The 19,654-nt window shown below is 43.8% G+C and overlaps 1 pseudogene; it reads left to right on the forward strand.

Annotated features, from left to right (window-relative positions):
• Positions 1-16,841: 16,841 nt before the first annotated feature.
• Positions 16,842-18,030, forward strand: LOC132659016 (testis-specific Y-encoded protein 1-like; annotated as a pseudogene).
• The last annotated feature ends 1,624 nt before the right edge of the window (positions 18,031-19,654 follow it).

A 19,654-nucleotide genomic window follows, 5' to 3' on the forward strand; every position in this document is an offset into this window, starting at 1 on the left:
GGCAGCCTTTATCAGAGTAGTTCATTTCCTCCTCCCTGAAAAAAATGTTTCACTTGGATTACAGAGTGCTTCTCTTTCCTGCTTGTCTTCCACCTACAGTTCTCCCACATACAATGTGTGACCTTTGTGTCTGGCTTTATTCAGATGTCGTATTTTCTTTTTAAATATTTATTTATTTAGCTATGTGGCATGTGGGATCTTAGTTCCCAGCCCAGGGATGGCACCTGTGGAGAGTCTTAAACCCTGGATCGCCAGGAAAGTCCCCTCGTTTGTGTACTTTCAAGATTCATCGTGTTCATGCTTGTATAGCAGTGAATGTTTTTGTTTTATTTTTATGGCTGAATATGGTATATGAATATGGTAAATGGCTTCCATGCAGTCCATTTTGAGCATATACAACAGTTTGTTTATCCATTCGTCAATGAATGGATAATACGTGGATGGTGTACTCTTTGTGGCTATTGCGAGTAATGTTGCTGTGAACACTGATTTTGCATGGACTGAACATTTTCAGTGTTGGTGCATATATACAAAAGAGGGAAATTCCTGGATCATATCTCTACTCTACATTTAATTTTTGAGGTACTGACCAACCACTTTTGCAAGAGTGGTTGTACCATTTTATAGCAATTACTTCAACAATATCATGAAGATTCCTTTTCTCCACATCCTCTGCAGCACCTGTTATTATTCGTCCTTTTGATTGGGTGTGAAGTAGTCTGGGTGTGAAGTAGTATCTCAGTGAGACTGATTGACATTTTGCTCAGGGCTTCCCTGGTGGCTCAGAAGGGAAAGTGTCTGCCTGCAAGGTAGGAGACCTGGGATCAATTCCTGGGTGGGGAAGATCGCCTTGAGAAGGAAATGGTAATCCACTCCAGCACTCTTGCCTGGAAAATCCCATGAACGGAGGAGCCTGGTAGACTACAGTCCATTGGGTTGCAAAGAGTCGGAAATGTCTATTCAAATTCTTTTCCTGGTTGTTAAATGCTTTTCTGTTTTTAATTGTTGTAGAAAACATCTAACTTAAATTTTTACCATTTTACCATTTTTGCATTCTAAGTACTTTGCACACTTTCATCAGCCTTTTGGAGAAAGAAATGGCAACCCACTGCAAATCTGATGGAGAAGGGAACGTGGTGAACTTTAGTCCCTGGGGATGCAAAGTTGGGCACAACTGAGTGACTATGACATATACACACACGTAGTCACAGTGTTGATTTGTTGTTGTTGTCATTGTTTTAGCTGTGTTGTGCAGCTTGAATGACAGTTCCCTGGTTGAGGATCATACCCAGGCCCCTGATAGGACACTGTGGAGTCCTAACCTCTGAACTACCAGAGAATTCCTTATCACATTGTTATGAAGCAGATCTCTACACCTTTACAGCTTGCAAAATCGAAACTCTGTACCCATCACCTGTCCCATTAAACAGCAACTCCTCTTTTCTTGCCCGTTGACCTAGATCATGGACTCCATCGTTCTTTTTTGTTTCCTTTCTATTGCTTGACTGTGTTAGCTATTTCATACAAGTAGAAACTTACAGTATTTGTCTTTTGGTACGACTGGCTTATTGCATTTGGCTTGATGTCTGAAATGATCATGCATGTTGTAGCATGTGACAGAATTTTCTCTATATGGCTAAATAATATTTCATTGTGTGTATATATCACATTTGATGGACATTTCGATGCGTCCACCTCTTAGTTGTTGTGCTTCGTGCTGCTGTGAGCACGGCTCTGCAGATATCCCAAGACCCCATGTTAAATTCTTTTGATTTTATATCCTGAAGTGGAATTGCTGAATCATGTATCAGGTCTAGTTTTTTAGTTTTTTGAGGAGCCTTTAAACTGTTTTCTGTAGCAGGTGCACCATTTTAAAATCTATCTATAACACACAAGGATCCAATTTCTGTATGTGCTTGCCAACAGTTGTCCTTTCCTTTCCTTCATATGTAAACACACACATATGCACATACAATTTTTTCATACACTGTTCCATGATTGTTTATCACAAATTATGAATATAGTTCCTTGTGCTATACAGTATGCTCTTATTTCTCTCTTGTATATATTATAGTTTGCATCTGCTAATCACCAGCTCCCAATCTGTGCCTACCCCAACTTTCCCCTTTGGGAATCACATAGTGTGCTATGTCTGTGAGCCTGTTTCTGTTTCATAGATAAGTTCATTTGTGTCATATTTTAGAGTCCATGTAAGTGATGCCATATGATATTTGTCTTTCTCTCCTTTTTATTATTTTTATTTTTACTTTATTTTATTTGATAACACTGTGTTGGTTTTGCCATACATTGACATGAATCCACCACAGGTGTACATAAGTTCCCAATCCTGACCCCCCTCCCACCTCCCACCCCATATCATCTCTCTGGATCATCCCTGTGCACCAGCCCCAAACATCCTGTATCCTGCTTCAAACATAGACTGGCGACTACCTTACATGATAGTGTACATGTTTCAGTGCTATTCTCCCAAATTATCCCACCCTCTCCCGCTCCCTCAGAGTCCAAAAATCTGTTCTATACATCTGTGTCTCTTCTGCTGTCTCTCGTGCAGTGTTATCATTACCATCTTTCTAAATTCCATATATATGTGTTAGTAGACTGTATTGGTGTATTTCTTTCTGGCTTACTTCACTGTGTATAATCGGCTCCAGTTTCATCCGTCTCATTAGAATTGATTCCTATAAAGTCTGCAAGCAATAAATGCTGGAGAGGGTGTGGAGAAAAGGGAACCCTCTTACACTGTTGGTGGGAATGCAATCTAGTGCAGCCACTATGGAGAACATTGTGGAGATTCCTTAAAAAATGGCAAATAGAACTGCCATATGACCCAGCAATCCCACCGCTAGGCATACACACTGAGGAAACCAGAATTGAAAGAGACACATGTACCCTGGTGTTCATCGCAGCACTGTTTATAATAGCCAGGACATGGAACAACCTAGATGTCCACCAACAGATAAATGGATCAGAAAGCTGTGGTACATATACACAGTGGAGTATTACTCAGCCATTCAAAAGAATATATTGTCTTCCTCTTTCTGACTTCCTAAGTATTCTTTTGAATGCTAGTGTAGATTCAAGTATTTACTCAACAACATTTGTTGCTACAGTGTAAAATGTGGTTGACTTTTAAAATATTTGTCTTCTATTCTGCAAGCTTTATATTAATTCTAATACTTGTGTTTTCTTCAAGATTTTCTATACAAAAGTATGTTATCTCCAATATACTTTGACTTTTTCCTTTCCATTGTGAAGGCTGTTTTTTGTTTTTTCATTGTGTTTTTTTTTTTAACTACAGCAACAATTCTCTTTTGTTACCTGATTGCTCTGGTTGTAAAGCTGCCAGTATAATGTTGAGCCAAAGTGTGTAATAGACTTCCTTGTGTTGTTCCCGGTCTTAGAGGGAAAGCTTTCAGTTTTTCATTCTTAAGTATGATGTTAGCTGTGGGTCTTTTTACAGGTGCCCTTTGATTGAGAAAGTTCTCTTCTGTTCTTAAGTATTAAGTGTTCTTTTAACCCTGGTTATGAAAAGGTGCTAGATTCAAGGAAATGCTTTTTCTTCAGGCAGATGTGTTATTTGTTTTATTGTTTTAAAATGGCATAATGTTGATTGACTTTCCTATAATGAACCAACTTTGCATACCTCCCTAAATCCCATGTGATCATGGTATACAGTCTTTTTTATATGCTGTTGAATTTTGTTTGCCAGTATTTTGTTGAGGACTCTTTCACCTGTATTCATAAGGGATATCAGGTGTGTGTGTGTGTGTGTGTGTGTGTGTGTGTGTGTGAGTGATATCTCTGTCTGATATTGGTATGAGAGAAAGAATGGCATCACTTTGCATGCTATGTGGGGAAGAGACATGTGGCATAAAGGATGAAGCATTGTTGGATTGAGGTTTAGCGAGGAGTAGAGGGAGAAATTTAGGATATGTCAGTGTGGAATTGGGGTGAGATTATCAAAGAGAGCCCATTCTCCTTTTCCTAGGCCTGTGTTAAGGGCTTGACATTGAATTATGCTGTTTGTTAACTAGGTATAGATAGATTATACTTTGAATTTGCTACCTATTTTCTTTGTTAACATTTATGAAATTAGAATTTGTGGATCGGTTGTAATGTGCATTTAAGATCCATTTTCTTCCATTTTTACTACAAAACAAGATGCCATTGAATAGCTGATGCCTTTTAAAAAAGCTGTTAACCTTAAGTCTAAGAAATAAGCATGTTTGTCTTTAAGATACAGAAACACATTTAAAAGTTACAAATTTGCCCAAGAAGACGCAACGGGTGTGTGGTTAAGTTAGAATTCCAACTTAATGTCCTTTGACTCCAAAGTCCATGCTTCTAAACGCTGTAGAACAGTGCTTTTGTAAAAATACTCTCCTTTACATGTGATTTCACCTAATGATCAGTGTGGCGGGTTTTTTTTTTATTTTTCCTCTTTATTTTTTTAAGTAGAAGAGGTTAAAGTGAACATGCGACAAAGCTATGATTCTAGAGCCATGTAGACTTGTAGTCGTATTTTTTTCAGCTGTCATTGAGTCTGGTTGACACTCAGTGTCTTTGTCTGTAAGATAAGGGTGTGTATAAGTACTCTAGAGTTTTGGAGATAATCAAATAGCCCATTTTTCTGTACTTAACTAAACTGTAGTATGTTTACACTTAGGTGGCAGTTTGTATAAAGGAAGCACTGGGACTTGTGGCCGCACCCTCTAAGAATAAAAAAGTATTAAAAATATGGAACTCCCATGTATGTTCCGTGAAGAAGAACAAGAGCCAGAAGTACGGAAAAGGGAGGGAGAGACAAAACAAGTAGATGATGATGATGATGATGAAGTGATCTTGGTTGGAGTGGAACATGGAAATGACGATGCTGACGTGATCTTTGTTGGGATGAGCTCAGCTTCAAAACCAGTCGTTTCAAACATACTGAACAGAGATACCCCAGGTTCTTATTCAAGGAGAAAAAGGTGTGGTCACTTCAGGAGAGGTAACGCTCACAGATTACAGCCTGTTAGTCATGTGACTCCTACATCAGAAGCAAAGACTGTCTTGCCAGTGTCTGACTCTGACTCAAGATCAACAGGTAGTCCTATTATTCTTGAACCTCCGTCTCAAGCTGATTATAAAAATCTTTCACCACAAATAGTGCCTGATGGCTTTTCGAAGGAGTTATGTTCTTCTTTGATTACCTTCACAAGGTCATTGCAGCATCGAGTAGAAACAGCAGTTTCTGCAGGAGATATGAGTAAAAGTCCTCATGTATCAAAGCGAGTTTCCCCTTGTGAAACAAATCGCAGAAATCCCAGAAGGCCTAAACTCAGTGATGGCATTGTAGGGGAACATTCTTTAGGTTTTTCCCCGTCAGGTTTTTTTCATACAGAGACCACTCAGCAAAGCACACCAGACCGTGTCCATACCTCACTAAGCCATGTTCAGAATGGAGAACCTTGTCCAACAACTTTTCCAAAGGACAGTGTTCATTGCAAGTCTGTAAGACCTTTAGGGGAAAGTGGACGGACAAAAACTGATTTTCTTTTTTTTTTTTTTTGTTTTGTTATTTTTTTTTGTTTTTTTTTTTTAATTTTATTTTATTTTTTTTAGATTTTATTTATTTTATTTATTTATTTATTTATTTTTTTTTTTTTCATGCATTCCCAAACATGAACCCCCCTCCCACCTCCCTCCCCATAACATCTTTCTGGGTCATCCCCATAAAAACTGATTTTCCAAGTTTGGCAAGTCCAAACAAAATTGGTGATCCCACAGAAGGAAATCTGATTGTGTTACTTCATGACTTCTACTATGGCGAGCATGGAGGAGTTGGGCAGCCAGAACCGGAGACCCACACGGCGTTTAAATGCCTCAGCTGCTTGAAAGTTCTAAAAAATGTCAAGTTTATGAATCACATGAAGCACCATTTGGAACTTGAGAGGCAGAGAGGTGACAGCTGGAAAACCCACACCACCTGCCAGCACTGCCTCCGCCAGTTTCCTACTCCTTTCCAGCTGCAGTGTCACGTTGAAAGTGTCCACACGGCCCAGGAGCCCTCCGCAGTCTGTCATATCTGTGAGTTGTCCTTTGAGACAGATCAGGTTCTCTTAGAGCACATGAAAGACAATCATAAGCCTGGTGAAATGCCCTATGTATGCCAGGTTTGCAGTTACAGATCATCATATTTTGCAGATGTGGATGCGCATTTCAGAGCATACCATGGTAACACCAAGAATTTACTTTGCCCGTTTTGTCTCAAAATTTTTCAAACTGCAACAGCATACAGACGTCATCATCGAGGGCACTGGGAAAAGAGTTTTCACCAGTGTTGCAAATGTCGGCTACAGTTTTTAACTTCCAGAGAGGAAAGGGAGCACAAGACCCAGTGTCATCAAATGTTTAAGAAGCCTAAGCAGCTAGAAGGATTGTCTCCTGAAACAAAAATTGTTATTCAGGTATCACTGGGACCCCTTCAGCCAGGATTGGTGGAAGTAGCATCCATTACTGTGAACACATCTGACTTTGAAACATCACCCCCCAAATCTAAAAGGAGGAGGTCAAAAAAAGAAAAAAAAATAGTTAATTCTGCCTTCAGTAAGTCTGAAGCAAGTATTTCAGTCAAAGTTAAAAACCGCATTAAAAACAAAAAGATCAACTTATAGCATTATTCAATAATATCAAATATAGGGAAACCAATGGGTAATTTATGTGATTTTGTTTTAAATAGAGGAAGTACAGTTTTGTTTGATCTGCATATTGAGATGTTATTTAAAAATATATGATCTGTTTTTCGTGTAATTGTGTTAACATGTAAAAAGGATGTGTGCATGTGTGTGTGAGAGAGAGAGAATGAGAGAAGTGGAGAAAGGAAAAGTAAGAACCTATTTTGGTATTTGATGTTACTTGTAAGTTCGAAAGCTCTCCTATACATATAATCTGTAGAGTGTTTTAGCAACGTAATTTTGAAGTGTTTTCATGCCTTGAAGATCTCAGTATCAGCTATATAGCCAGATTTGAATGTCACTCTCTGAAGTGCCTCTTGGGCTGATCTAAGATAACCTGGCTCTGAATGCGTGCAGTGGAGGTTGATGGAGAAGCTACGATGTGAGTTTGGACCAGACACGGGATTTAATCAGTGAAGAGCTGTGGCTTCTTGTCCCAGCTGAGGAAGAGGCATACATTCACTGCAGGCACAGAGCCAAGGGAGAAGGAACACTGTGTCAGAGTGCTTTCACCTAGCCCAGGGACATCTCAAGGAAGCCAGCCGTTAAAATGCCTGTGTTTGGTGAGAGACCCTGGCAAGCATGAAGGAGGCCCTGTGTAGCACTGACTGCAGTTGGAGAAGCACAGATAGTTAATAGAATGAGACCTGGTGCCTGTGGACCTCCTGTTGAGTGAGCAAAAGGGGAATTTGATTCATTCTGTCCCCTTTCCCATTTGGCTGGCCTGTAGTCACAGTGAGGTCGGCATATCTGTGTCAGACACAGTAGAAAAGCAAGTTAAAATTCCCAAAGGAAAAAGAGCCTTAACATCCACTTTGATTTGCGCTGGACCCATAGTTGTAACTGAAAAGGATCAAACAGAGGAAATCTGTTCAGCTTTTGAATTGGGCTAAATTGAGTTCTCTTACCCTTAAGCTACAATGGAGTTGTCCAAGAATCGTAAATATAGTGGATAAAAATAGTCCAGGGTGATTAAAGCCTTTTTGGAACTCTTGCTTCCATTTTCCAGTTACATGTGTCTTACCCGAGTTGACCATGTGAAGATTTCGGTTGTGTATCTTATCTTGCCTTGGACGCAAATGTAGTACAGTTAACTGCTAATTCTTTGCGTGTGTAATTTCCCATTGTATCAAACTAATTGAGTTTCCGTCTTTCTCGACACAGTCTGATGTGCAAGAATTGTCTCATGTATTTCAGTAATTATCAGGTCATAGAGTTATCCTTTCTCTGATCTATCCAACCATCTAATCTGTGATTATACTTGTGGAAACCTTCTTTCTTGCGGTCTTCAAGGGCTCTTTCACAGACCTGTGAGGTACCCTCTAAGTATTGGTGCCTGAACACCAGCACACTTGGCTGCCTCTGTAGGTTCTTGGAGTTGAGTCTCCTCCTGGAGGTGAATGTCACCCCTTCTCCACTTCTGGCACGGATACCTAGCAATCTCTGTGCACCATTCCAGGAAGCTGGGATCCTGTCTGTAGACCTATGCCAGGAGCAATCTCTCCGTTTCCTCTTCCTTTCTCCTCCTCTTTGTCTCTCCCCACTCTCCCCAGTCCTCAATTTCTTTAAGTCCTCTAAGCTTTCACAAAATGCTGGAAAGAGATCATCACCAAGCGGTTAGCATCCTTCCCAGACCTGAAAAGGAAGGACTACAGATGATGAAGCTATAGTGAATCTGTTGTCTCCATTTTAGGTAATTCATGAGTATAAATTCAAATTCAAATAAATTGTGTTTATTTATTCAAAGCTTGATTGATTTATTTGCACTTTGAATATTTTACCAGGCCTTTCTGGTTAGTTTACTTGGGCCAAAGCGCTTTACTAAGTGTCAGCTGAAACCACTTTTAGTTGTATAAAGAGTGTGTGTGTGTTCTGGTCTCAGGTGAAAACTCTCTGTATAAATAAATATGCAGACTATTGCATTTGTATCTGCTTTCTTCGATTTCTGTAGTAAAAAATACGAAATGTTTTAGTTACGTGTTTTTACTGTTGCTTAGTATTATCAACACTGTTGCTGTTAGTTGCTGTGAAGTATGCTCCTAAGGAGTAGAAGTTGTATTTATTGCCAAATTAAAAGGTTCCCACAATACGGTCCCTGACTGCTTCCTCTCTTCCATTCTCTGTCTTCTACTGTACTATTTTCCCCACTAATGTACTCTTTTTGACAACACTGACCTTGGTTTTCCTCCATCAAATTCCATTTCTTCCCGATCCAGACTGCAAGTGCTGTTCTTCTGGAAATACTCTTCCCGTAGGCCTGCATGGCTCCCTTGTTTGAGCTTCACCAATGCTGTTCAAATAACACAATCAAATCTCCAACCCCCTCTCTTTCCTCCTCCTCCTTAAAGGCACTTGAAGTCTCTATCCTCTTCTCCCCTCTCCAGCCTAAATTTCCTAAATTTTCACAAGAAAAAAAAAAAAAGAAAAAGAAAAAAATGAAAAAAGAAGAGATAATAACATCAGGGCTTTGCTTCTTAGAATTAACTTGAGTCAGTTTCTGTGCCTGCAAATCAAAGATAGTTAATAGTGAGTTGAGTTCTTTCAGGAGCTTCCTGTTTTTCTTTTGATACCTCTATATTTTGTTCACACAATGACACTTTGTTTTCTTTACAAATTATTGAAGATGTGTCAAGATTATTATTTTGTTACTGCCCTTTGTGAATTTCCTTGTCTGCCTTGCTTGTTCTTTCAGGTAAAATTTATTATTTGATTAATGTTGCCAAAACATTGTAAGTAAAATTAGTATTTGTAGAAATAATGTTTTAAAAATTATTTCTGCTGTCTTTTTACAAATAACATGGCATATTTTTATTTTTTTTAAATAATCGTATTGTGTTGGCCAGTTCTAAACAGTGATGTGTAAGTGGGCTTTCTTGTTCTGAGTACCATCAAAAGCAATGAGTATCTGGCTTAATAAATTTCCGTTTCTGCTTTTAGATCTTGAAGAGAATTGTTTTATTGGATAGTTTACAACATTTGTTGAGACATTTACTGTTCCTTCCTTCTCCTCTCCTTTCTTTTTCTTGCTTTCTTCCCTTGTCTCTCTTCCTCTTTCTTTCCTTCCCTTTCTTTCCCCAGGTTGTTGCTTGACTGGACCTTTCCTGAAACAAAAGGCATTCCACTCAGAGTTGAATGTTATCCTCTCAGAATCCCATTTCGTTCCTCATTTCTAGTATTGGAATTAACCTCCCTGTCCCCTTATTAGATTTGCCACAGTTGTATCAATGTTTCTGATTTTCTTTTTCCAAGAAGCAGCTCTTGTCGTCTTATCCCAACAAGCTTTATTTTTGTTTTCTATTTTTGTTTCAATTCATAGATACTTCCTACATTCTTTAGGATTTTTTTTTCTTTATAACTTTGTATTTTAGAAGTTCCTTCACAATTTTTTTCCTGTAAATATATTAGATTTACAATGTTGAATTTCAGATGTATCAGAGTGATTTAGTTATGCAGATATGTATCTATTCTTTTGTAGGTTCTTTTCCATGATAGGTTATTACATGATACTGAGGATTTCTTTTTTTTTTTTTCCAGAGATGGTTTAGGGGTTGACCTATCTTTATTTAGCAATTTTGTCTGAATCCCAAATATTTTTATGTATCCATGTTTTTTAATTAAAATTTCATTGTCTAAGATTTTTGGCAAGTTGAATCCAAAGAGTTGACTATTTTCAGGCTGAATGTTTTCATTTATTGTTTACTGAGAATTAAGTTTTCCTTGGAGCTCTGAGGGTATGTGTGTATATACACTGACATGTCTATATACACATCCTTTTAAGATTACTACATATTTTAAGATATGTAAATGTATTTTCAAAGATATTTTCTGTTTGTATGGTAAAAACATGAAATGTTTTAATTCTAGAAATTTGTTCCCCCAAATGAATATAGTATAAAGAATAAAGATATAAAACTAGATTCCTTTGAGAGTAATCCTTACTAACAGAACTTGGGAATGTTCAAAAAGTATTCATAACACTTACGAAAGGTGGCAAGAAAAACTTTATTCAAGGTAAGAGTACTACAGTGGTGTATTATAACATGGGAGAGAGATTGAGCTTATGTGTGACTCCAGGAGGGGTGCAGCTGGGATTTATAGCTGAGGAACAGGGTGGGCCCATGGGATTGCAGACAGAGATGGGAGACTGAAAAGCAATGGACAACAATAACAGAATGGGTGTCAGTGGATGGAAACTTATTAAAATGAGGACTATAAGGGTGAGGGTGGACTCTGGCTCAACTGAGAGGATCATTGCTGAGGCTAGGCAAGGCTGATAAGATATTCCGGTGAGTGAAATGATATTTGATCGGATACTGAGGGTGGTCAGATCAAGGGTGGGCTATGTTTTCTAAACTGAAGTAGCAGATTCTGGATTAGATTGGACTAGATGGACAGGCAGCCCTGAATAAAGACATTGCCCAAAGTTGGCAGTGCATTAATGAACTAGTGCTGCATAAGCAGTTAGCCAAAACTAGCAGCTTAAAACAATATTATTTCATACTGCTGCTGAAAGTTGGGAATCCAGGAGTAATTCAGCTGAGTGTTGTGGCTCAGTGTCTCATGAGATTGCCATCCTCTGAAGCCTTGGCATGCGCTGGTGGATTTCCTTCCAAGATGGCTTACTCACATAGCTGATGAAACCGGTTTGCTTGCTGGCTGTTGGGAGAAAGCCTCGGTTCTTTCACATGGGCCTCTCTAAAGGGCTACCTGAGTGCTCTCGAGATATGACTAAGCTGGCTTCTAGAGTGAGTGATCCAAGAGGATGATCAAGGAGGCTGCAGTGCCTTTTATGACCTAGTCTCAGACGCTTCATTGTTCGTTTCTACAGTATTCTAACATGAGAAGTGAGCCACTAAGCCCACCACACATGTGAAGGGGCGGAGGAAGGAACCGTGGACATAATTTAAAACCACGTGGTACACACATGGCCAGAAATTGTTCACATGCGTGTATGTCCAAAATGCCTTTTCCTGCCAATGCTTTTAAACAATTTATCTGTTACAGCATTAACTTGAAGTTCAGGACCTTGTCATCTAAGTCAGGTCCAGCTATGGATCAGGGTCCACGTGTACAGTATCTCAAGTGTTCTGTTGCTCAGTTGTGTCGTATTCTTGGCGACCCCATGGGCTGCAGCGCTGCAGGATTCCCTGTCCATCAACTCCAGGAGCTTGCTCAAACTCAAGTCCATTGAGTCGATGATGCTATCCAACAATCCCATCCTCTGCTGTCCCCTTCTCCTACCTTCATCTTTTTCCGCATCACGGTCTTTTCCAATGAGACGGTTATTCCCATCACATAGCCCAAGTATTGGAGCTTCAGCTTCAGCATCAGTCCTTCGAATGAATATGCAGGAGAGATTTACTTTAGGATTGACTGGTTTGATCTCCTTGCAGTCCAAGAGCCTCTCAAGTCTGCAACACATCAGTTCAAATTATAGAAGTGTAGTTCCTCTAGACCTGAGGATGTGTGAACAAAAGAGATGAGTTAATCTGCTCCCTTTCACAGCCAACATACAGTGGTGGTTCAGGCATAGATAACCTTCATAGACACTCCTGTTCCAGAAAGGGGAGGGGAGATGGGAGTCAATAGTAGCAGTTCTGAAATCCCATGGGTTCTTGCGGGCAGTCCTTTGATTAGTATTTAAGGCCTGGACACTTCCTAGGCTTCCGTCTCTGATTTTTTTCATTCTACCCGCTGACATGATGCCATTGCATGAAAGGTGGCTAGTATATGGTTACATGAAACAGTGTCCCTAGCCTGCTTCCTGCTTGTAGAAGGTAGAAGTCCAGAGCTCCTATTTTGTACTATTGCTGGTCCTTTCAGTCCGAGCTGAACTTAAATATGTTATCTTAAAACCTTGGTGTGTCTCCTGTTACTCTTACTGGTGTTCAAGGCAAAGCACCCCACTCCAAAGCGACAATCACACATGTCTTCATAATAAGGCTTACTCTGTCTTGGTTTTCTGCTGAGATAGCTGAGGGATAACACCCTGAACCTTGGTAGAAGTCTTATTGTGTGACTGAAAGGATCTCTGAGTGACACCCCTAAACTCTTTGGAGGGTATTGGCCTGACTAAATAATGCCATGAGGCATCCCCTTCCAGCTTTCTGAGGCTTAACAAAGAATTTTACAGTCATACTCGTCTTTAGAACACCTTTGTTTATAAAAAATAATATGAAGAAGAACGGCCTATCGGTGGTGTAAAATGTTATATTTAGACCACCTAATCTCAATGCCCTGGATATGATCTTGCTTGAGAGTCATTAATTTATCATCTTCCATCATCTTAAAAGACTGGAAAATTCCCAAATCAGCAAATTTTGTCCCCTGTTTTAATAATCTTTATGTTAAACATTAAAAAAAAAAATATCCCTTCATGTTTTACTACAGGCAGCAAGAAGAAACCAGGAAGCACTTTTGGCTGTTTGGATGGAAATCCTCTTAGATAACTCAATTAATTAAGTACAGTTGTCCTCCCAGCTCATTAGGTGCATTTTCTACTTTTCATAAACTGCAGATGTAGTGGACTTTAATCTTCACACTCCCCAGGCTCTCTCCTCCTGCCTCTCCTTTCTGCCAAGTATCCTAGGTGCACGACTGTGATTCCGCCTAGAACGTGTTTGCTCAGTGAGCAAACGGGAAGCGATCCCCTGGCTTCAGTGCTTCTGCTGGCCAGAGACTCTGTACCGTTCCCTAAGAACTTCATGGTTTCGCTGTCCAACTTCTATCACCTGGCTAGGTCAGTTGCAGTAGCTCATACACACAAGCGAACTGGCAGGGATTTCTACACGCACATGTGCAGAAACATACATGTGTACACGGTAACATCGCTGAGGGGAAACCTGTCCATATGCAGAAGTACAGCTTTCTTTTCCAGGAACTTGAATTTTGGTAGGCACTCAAATTTCTGCACGCACATGTGCACAAACATGCACGTGTAGTCAGTAACATCCCTGAGAGGAAACTTGTCCATATGCAGAAGTACAAGCTTTCTTTTCCAGGAACTTGAGTTTTGGTAAGCACTAAAATTTCTGCACGCATATGTGCAGAAACACACTCGTGCACACAGTAACATCCCTGAGAGGAAGCTTCTCCATATGCGAAGTACAAGCTTTCTTTTCAAGGAACATGAATTTTGGTAAGCACTCAAATTTCTACGTGCACATGTGCACAAATATATGCGTGTACACAGTAACATCGCTGAGAGGAAACCTGTCCATATGCAGAAGTACAAGCTTTCTTTCCCAGGACCTTGAATTTTGGTAAGCACTAAAATTTCTACGTGCACATGTACACAAATATATGCGTGTACACAGTAACATCGCTGAGAGGAAACTTGTCTATATGCTGAAGTACAAGCTTTCTTTTTGAGGAACATGAATGAGACCTGGTGACTAGGACCTCCTGTTGAGTGATCAAAAGGGGAAATTGATTCATTCCGTCCCCTTTCCCATTTGGTGTCCGTGAACAATGGAGATCAACGTGGCAAACGGTGGGGTTTTTCCCTACTTCCTTAGCATCTGGCCAGCAACAGCCTGTCCTGGTGATGCTGTGCATGGCTGGGACGTTGCAGCCACCAGTGGCCACACCAGGCGAAGATGCCACCCTCTTCAGAGTGGAGGCAGGAGAGGACAGCGAGGCCCAGGTGGACGGAGTCGTGGCAGGGATCAGACGGGGTTTCCAGCTGCTTGCAGAGGACATCACTGAGGATGTGGAGGTTGTGCCAGATGAATAACAGAAACAGGGTCCTCCCTGGAGCTGGAGGAGAAGACATTGGAGCAGCAGTGCCAGGAAAGGCCTGGAGGCCCGAGTGAGCTCCCGGCACTAGATGAGATGCTGGCACTGGCGACCTTGTAAGTGGAAATTAGCTCTAAGCCTGAGAAAACCTGTAGGGCCTTCGTTTGGTTCATGTGCAAGAGTCATGAGAGGAGGAAGCGTGGCTTGGCTCAGAAGAGTGCCAACATCCAGGGCATCCCTGGCTTCTGGGCCAACGTGGTATCCTTTCTGCTACTCGTTGTGGTCCAGTGCTCAGGAGGAGGGGAGGTGCAGAGGCAGGAGCAGGAGGAGGGGTGGAGGCGAGGGGGCAGAATGGTGGACCCTGAAGGAAGTGTGGTACTGGGCAATTGGCAGGCTCCAAAGGCACAGCTGAGTAGAGTCCGGGCAGGGCCACACCTGTAAGTGTCGCAGCCATGACTCTGTGTGTCTCCTTCAGGCCTGCATCTGAGGAGGATTAGCCTCTGAGTCAGAAATGACCAGAGACAGTACATCAGAGCCACCTTAGCTGACAGCTATTGTTGTAAAAGTGAATGATTCCGAAAATAACAGATGTGGGAGTCACACACACGCGTGCGCACGCACACACACACACACATACACAAACCCACAGAACATATGTAGACATACTTACTGATCCCCGTTTTCTCACTGAGTGAGCAAGTTCTGAGTGGAATCACAGTGGTCCAGCAAGGATTCCTGGCAGAAAGGAGAGGCAGGAATAAAGTGCCTGGGGGTGACCAGTGAGAGTGCAGAAGATCTGAGACACAGAACAGGTTGCAATCCCAGACACAGAAGCCACGGTGGGTGACCCCACAGCCCTTTGAACACCCTGATACAAGGGCCTTTCCATCCTTCCCAAGTGCCAGGCATACTTTGCCTGACCTTACCATGAGCATGAGCAACCCTTGCCTATTTTGTGTGGTTTCAGTGATGGACCAGAACTGCAGCATAAGCACCTGCTACCTGCAGTCTTCCAGTCTGAATCATCACTCTTTGTACTCTTTGCAGAACACATATATTGGCTCTCAGGACTATAGGCTGGATGGCTTATCTTGTTCCTCTTGCTGCTCCCAGCCCCACAGGCTTGGGTGACCGGGCAGGCTTGAATGTGTTCTCACATGGAGAACAGAACCGCTTTGAAAGGGCCTCGATAGGGTAAACTGGCAGCCATGCATGTTTCTGGCACCAGTGTGTCATGGAACTTAATGGGGAGCTGTCCTTACCATCTCCCTGGCAGGTATTCAAATAATGTTCAGGGAGTGCCCTCAGGCCCCAGGCCATGCCCCATTTCTCCATCTGTGCAAAGTGTGGCCAAGCTACCTGAGGCCTTTACACTATTCACGTCTGTCCAGCGATGGAGGGAGGGTCACTCCGCACCTTCTGCAGTTCAGCAGTGACCACACACTGTGGACTTTCAAGTTTGAGAAAGCACTCTCCGAACGTGTGGACTAACAAAGTCTGATCTCCCATGGGTGCAACTCACTAAGGAGGAGCAGGGCTTGCCTTCTCATATAAACTTCTCGTATGAGCACTGGTGTGCAGAGAGTGACAGACAGCAAGAGCACCACTTAGAGAGATGGAGACAAACAGACACCAGCCCTTGGTACACACATGGAAGGGTTGCCCAAAACAGTGCTATGCCAGAAGCAGAGATGAAGAGACACAGAGCCAGCTCTGTACCCTAAGGCTCTGGTGTCCCTGAACAGTGGAGATCAACTGTAGCCAACAGTGTGGTTTTTCCCTTCTCCCCTAGCATCCGGACAACAGGTTCTGTGTCCCATGGAGAAAAAGTATCCAGGCACGTGGAGTCCCTGTTTATCCTTTGAATCCTCAGGGAAATTTCTCAGTTATTGAGGGTCCTGAGGGACACAGGAGTAAGCTGTTCAGACTGTGAAGCAGGAACCCGTCGTTGGGATTTCCAGAGTCCGGACAATGACAGCGCCTGGAGTATCAGCAGATGCAAAACCCATTACTCCCTGGAGCGGTATATGCCATGTGGGTGCGCTGTAGCCCAGGAACTGTGGAAGACTTCCTACGTTTGAGGGGCGTGTCCAGAAGGGTGCCACCCACCACTCTCTCAGCCATTGGACTAGATTTGGGCCAGCAGCCTATCCGTGGCTCACGGCCTAGGGATCCGCCTATTCGGCTGATTTCCCCAGGGCCTGTTCACCCTGTCCCTGCCACCCCTTTCTTCAGCCTCAGGCCACCGGACACACACCAGCCCCCGCTTCCCTACCATCCCCCTCACTCCCCGCCCCCAAAGAGCTAGTGGGTCCCACAGGATTACTGAAACCTGAGCCGCATTTACACACCACTTGCTGTGCTATTATGTCCCATCCCTTGGCATCTGCCCCAGCCTGGGGTCACGACCAGGGCCAAGAGGCGTGTGAAAGGCCGTCAGAGGAATGCAGGAGCATCCTGAGACCCCAGACCTTCCTAGTTGTGAGCTCCAGTTTCAGGGCGCTGGGGTTGGTGGCCTGCCATCCTCAGGCTTTTTGAGGCTGGGACCTTACAGCCACAAGTTGTCATTCCAGGCAAAGGAGCCACGCTATGCAGGGTGGAGGCAGTGGACGACGGTGAGCCCCTGGTGGACGGAGACGTGGTGGGGATTGGGTGGTGGTTCCAGCTGCTTGCGGAAGACGTCATGGAGGAGGTGGAGGTTGTGGCAGATGAGGAGCAGCAATAGGGGTTCTTCCAGGAGCTGAGAAGACGGTGGAGGAGCAGAGCCAGGGAAGGCCTGGGAGCACTACTGAGCTTCCAGGGCAAGATGAGCTGCAGGCACTGGCTGCCCTGCTGGTGGAACTGAGCTCTGAGCATAAGAAGAACTGCAGGGCCTACTTCCAGTTCATGTGCAAGAATCATCAGAGGAGGAAGCCTGACTTGGCTTGGAGGATCGCCATCACCTGGGGCATCCCTTGCTTCTGGGCTGTAGCTGTATCCTTTCTGCTGCTCTTTGAAGTCTGCTGCTCAGGAAGAGGAGGCGGCGCAGGAACCTTTTCCCTGCTCCCTATCCTGACAGGTGCTGTTGCGGAGCCATCCATCGTCCCACTGCAAGTTGATATTTTCCTTTCAGGACCCCCCTACTTCTTGAACTCAGTGACCACTAAGTAGAATTACCTTGACATCACTTGTGAAATGTGGTTCCTGGGGTGGTGAGTGTGGGTGTGCAAGGTTGTGGAGTGTCGACCTGTGGGATCCACACCCATCTCCCGTCTCTCTGTAGGGCATAGGGCACGTTGTTCCACTCCTGTCCACTGGTTCTGGGACTTTGAACGGGGAGCATCCAGCTGCAGCGTGGACACCAGGAGCCTTAAATTTCTCGGCTGGTTGTCAGGTCACAACTGCTCAGAGTCGAACAGGATTGCTGAGGTGTGGTTGCTTTGGGCCTGAACACAGTTAGCAATTCACTTTGGGATTCTTGGCTGCTGGCTCACCTTGCTCGGATTGCCAGTGGATTGTCGGCCAAGATGTGTGGGATGATCGCCTGAAGTAGTACCTTGGGCAGGAAGGTTCTTCCATGAGAGTAACTGACAGAAACATGTGTGGAGATGGGGTCTGAAGGTGGGCCCTGAAGGGACACTCGTGTGATACTACAGGGACACTGTCCTTTCCCAAATGGGGATGCTCAGACTCATGCAAGCTGGCTGTGGAGCCTGGGTTTGGGTCGTGCTTGTAGCAGGTGACCTCCTGAGACTGTTTATTTGGGGACTTGGTGTGTCCGTGAGTGAAGCAAGTCTCCATCAAATCAGCTGAGGTGGCAGCACCAGAGTCCAGGTGATACTACTAGAGGCAGTGTGTATTAAGTATCTTTGTCAGAATCATCCTTTGTGGGTCCTTTCATCCCCTGGCCTCCTGCTGCTCACTGAGTTTGAGATTGCCTGGGCACTTCACTCCCGCCCCTTACCCAGGGAAGGCCTATCATTGAAAAGCTGTCCTCTCCGGGGTCCCAGTGCACCTGTGTGCTGACTTTGGGATCTTCTGTGAATTTCCACATTCACTACTCAGTGTCTCACAACCACCAAACATGCTGCGCTGGAAGCGGCTTCAGGCTGCCTTGGGAACATATGGAAGAGTTCGTGGAAAAGGTGAACAGGGAGCCCCAAGGGCAGGACATGGTGCCTACTGTCGCCATCTCCGACATTGCTGGCCTCGGTCGTCTTCACCTCCTGAAACACCTATGCTCGTTGTTTGCATCTGTGTCCCCGTGCTGAGCATGTGTGTGTGTATACACTCGTGTGCTTATTTATGCTGGCTGTGATTGTGTGTGTGTGTGTGTGTGTGTGTGTGTGTGTGTGTGTGTGTGTGTGTGTGTGTGTGTCCGGCCCAGAGCAGAGGTAGAGATAAAGGTGGCAGGAGAGGAGATGCTGAGCAACCAAAAGAGGAGTCCTGAGGCGACCAGGCTGAAGGTGGTTTGTCGCCTTATCTCTGCATTGACCCTGCCCAGGATGGGAACAAGGAAAGGATGGCCAGTGATAACTCCAGACTGTGGCTCCAGATATCTGCAATTAGACAGATACAAAACACACTCATCAGTTCTACCGTGTTGTTGTGTGTGCTTGGATCAGGAAGAGGGTTTCATGGTCTAAGGATTCACACAGAGCAAATCACGTGGGGTGGGGCTTTGAAACCACTGCCTGTGGAGCCCTCCGTGTGTGGGGCCATGGGCTGGCCTCTGGAAATGAGGGACGTGGCTATGGCAAGATCTGGGATGGTGAGGCTAAGGTCCTGCCGAGATGGGCAGAGAGCTGAAGGAGAAAGAGTCATAGATTGCCTGCTGCACTGGAGATTGTTCCACACACATGTGAAAAGGAGAACTGGGAAGGTCCTGGGCCAGTGCTGCCCCGGAACCGCCCAGCAGCCAGCACACGCCCTCCCTGAGGGTGGCACACACTGGCACGATATGACACAAAACATGAGATGCGCTTAACTATGCTGTATCTGCCAAACCACAGGCATCCTAGGAGAGACATGGTCTGTAAGCAAGGCATGCCTCCAGGCACTTCCAGCCTGCCTCCCTGGCAGTGCCCAAAGGCGAGGAATGTGCAAGTGGGTTTCCCTGTGTGACCCTATCCGGGATATGCCTGTGAGGGAGGGAACAGAGAAAAGACAAGGGCGGTGGGTAAACTGCATGTCCTAAGGGA

This window comes from Ovis aries, chromosome Y (assembly GCF_016772045.2).
Source record: "Ovis aries strain OAR_USU_Benz2616 breed Rambouillet chromosome Y, ARS-UI_Ramb_v3.0, whole genome shotgun sequence".
Lineage (NCBI taxonomy): Eukaryota > Metazoa > Chordata > Mammalia > Artiodactyla > Bovidae > Ovis > Ovis aries.